Source organism: Triticum dicoccoides, chromosome 2B (genome assembly GCF_002162155.2).
Source record: "Triticum dicoccoides isolate Atlit2015 ecotype Zavitan chromosome 2B, WEW_v2.0, whole genome shotgun sequence".
Classification (NCBI taxonomy): Eukaryota; Viridiplantae; Streptophyta; class Magnoliopsida; order Poales; family Poaceae; genus Triticum; species Triticum dicoccoides.
In genome coordinates this window covers 447,735,976-447,739,152 of record NC_041383.1, presented here as the reverse complement: position 1 = coordinate 447,739,152, position 3,177 = coordinate 447,735,976, and the positions used below count along the sequence as shown (strand labels likewise).

General features: G+C 46.0%; 1 protein-coding gene across 1 annotated transcript in view; it reads right to left on the bottom strand.

Moving 5' to 3' along the window:
- The window catches only part of LOC119364131 (protein LAX PANICLE 2-like), a 13,253-nt gene that overhangs the window by 1,532 nt on the left and 8,544 nt on the right, over positions 1-3,177 (bottom strand). The gene's annotated exons all lie outside the window — the stretch shown is intronic.

The following is a 3,177-nucleotide window of genomic DNA, read 5'->3' as shown; positions in this document are numbered from 1 at the left end:
AACAACAAGAGCGTGCAAGTATTCCAGCTTCTCTGACCGTGCTTCTCCACCAAACATGCCATTTCCATGGCATGACAAGGACGTCTGGCCCTACCCTTGATTATGATTTTTAGATGATACCGAGAGCGAGAGCGCCACCGACATTGTTGACAATGACAGCAGATCATGGTACAGAGCGCAAACTGGACCTCGTGATTCAAATTAATTAATAATCACGAACCAAGCTGATAATTCGTCCCAAGGAGGGGCTAAGCAACCCCTTCTCTGCATGCTCCACTGCTCATTTCCATGCCATCCTGTGTACATGGCTTAGTGAGCAGATGTAACCCTTATGATGTCACTCTCCTATCAATGAAAAGATACGCAAGGTTTGCGTATTCGTGAAATAAAAATTGGTCCCAAGGATATGGCTTGTTTATGGCAGTATGCGGCACAGTGCCTAGATGCATGAATGGGGCTCATTTGTGGGCACATGTTTACAGGTTGAAGAAGCCTCACCCTTCAACCTCTCTCTCCATGACAATCCATGTAGCAACCAACGCTCCAGTTCAAGGTGAAAATTATAATCTTGCATTGCACACTACGTTTTTTCGTTAGGTGTCAGTTTCAATATGTAGGACTTTCTAGTGATGTTTGACCTCGCTCATATCTAGCCTTGAGAGTAAGATTTCTATGTTCAGTTCATGAGAAACATCCACCATAACACTGTAGTATAATATAGTTCCATGCAAATTATATATTTATATATATTTGAAGCAAATGAAAAATTCCTACGCGTGATGTATTGACTATCTCTAGTACACTCTAAGTGTTTAAATGTAGGTCTCCTTGGAGTCTAGAAGTACACAACATGCAAATAAAAAAATCAACTTATTTGTGTTGTATACACATATTACCTAATACGTAAGTAATACATCAATTGTCCAGTGCATGACCTAATACTAAAAAATATACAAGAAATACGTCATATCTACCTCTAGACAATCCTATGCGCATCTGTGACCTCGCTGAGAGGGTTAATTTCATTGGTTAAGATACTATAAGCGTATAGTATCTAGTAACATCTAGATATAGGATTGACACGGAGCATCTAGTTATTTGGCCTTATAGTGAATAAAAATTCAACACTAGCTGTTCTCATGCTCATGGGGCAAAAGAGCCGAATATGGTTGTAAATCCAACTCAAGCTAGATCTTGTAAAATTTAAGTGCATAAAAAATGGTACTGTCTAGAATCTTGACCCCTATGCCCTATCTAAGGGGATGTTCAAATGGCAGCGTTCAGTCTCAAATGGAACTTCGTATACAACAAGTAGAAATCATTCCTAAGTCCTAGCTATAAATCAGTATGAGTTCAGCATTCAGTGTGGGATATAGTTAACTAATTCTTGGTAGAAGCTTATCTTAGCAATCTTATGAGGATTGTAGGACGAATATTTAGATGGTGGGTGAAGTGTGTAAAAGGCGTAAATTCTTTATGGAGCTGCTGTAGTCATTTTGTATGCTTTGAGATTGATCCTCTTATTTAAACATTTCCAAAGCTCTACTCTTATTTTTTTTAACAACCAAAATATACTATCCACCCAAAAAAATGTACAAGGATATATGAGTTTTTTTTTGGGATCAAGTCCATTTGATATTCCTAACAATCAAAAACTGCCAGCGAGTCCAAACTAGCAATAGGACAAGAAGTAGTGTGCTAGGTCTCACATGATCATGCAGGCGTGCATTTTTCTACATAGAATGCAACCATCTACCGATCAAAGACAGCAAAGCTAGACAAAGGGTTAATATATATAGAAACCTAATCAAGCACCACACACTAAGAAGAGAACAAAAAGGAAAGAACACCTATTGACAATCTGCGAATCTTTAATCGAATCGATCGTGCATATATGACGCCATTCGACGTGCCCAACACTTTGGCAGCAAGCAGAATTATATAAAGACCAAAGATCAGTAGTACTAATTATTGCAATCCCCGAGGCCATGATCAGCATTATACCCAGTTCATAATAGCTGTCCATGTCGTGCCAATTATATGCATGATCATGCATGCACTACATCGGCACATAGCCTTATTAGCAGTCGTGCAAGAAACCAACGTAGTCGATCATTTTTTTTTTAGAAAAGGAGGATGACCCCCGGCCTCTGCATCTGGGAGATGCATACGGCCACTTTATTGATTATTCTCGAGGACCTTACAAAGTATTACAACAATATGCCTGAATCCGCCATCTTGACAACATATGCCACTACTCCTATCCAAATGATGCAGGGGTGCTACCTGGGCCACATACCCAGACTACTCACCTAATCCTATCATCCAAAGCCAGAAGCCCCATCCAAGCCACATACTGGGTCTGTGGCATAAACTGGTCTGACGCACTCACATGTGTCGTCACCGCCATCTTCCACATGTCCGTCTTCAGAGCAGATATTGAGGCTTCTACCTTGTGAGGTCACTCCGTCATCGACGCCACCTTGACGCCAGACAACTACCTCCACCTGCGCGAGTCCATCACCGCGCATCGGGCGCCGAGTCTCCACCGCACCACGCCGCCGAGATCCGCCGTCATCAATGTGAAGGATGAAGCACCGCTCCACCAAAAAGGCGCCCGCTGGTCCCTCGATCCCGTGTACGCCTCCAAGAATGACGCCCCCAAGGAGGAAACGACACCAACGCGCCGCCATCATCCGATCAACTGATCTAGGGTTTCCCCCGGAGGTAGCGGATAGAGGTCTAGAACTTCTCCACGGCGATGCCTTCAAGAAGGTAATGACACAACAGGGTGTCACCAACGCCGGCCATGGCATGAAGCCGAGCACAAGGTTTTCACCCGGATCCGCTCGAAGAACCTCCATCACATAATGTGTGCACGGGTCGCCGCCGATCTGAGCCGCCGCACAACGAGCAGGCCGCACCGGCCAGATCAGATCTGTCCGGAGGGCACAACCCGCATGGTGCCGACCCAACCACCAGGCCCTCCATGCCGCCACCGCCGATCCGAGGTCAGATGGTGTGTCGCCGCAGACCCGGCCGCCGCCGCCGAACGCCGCCACGCAGCCCGAGGCCGAACCGGCTGCCGCACCCCACCATCGCCGCCCCTGGCCAAGGCAGCCGCCGCGCCGCCGCCGGAAGGCAGGCCCGCCGCGGCGCCAGGCCAGATCGGCCCTT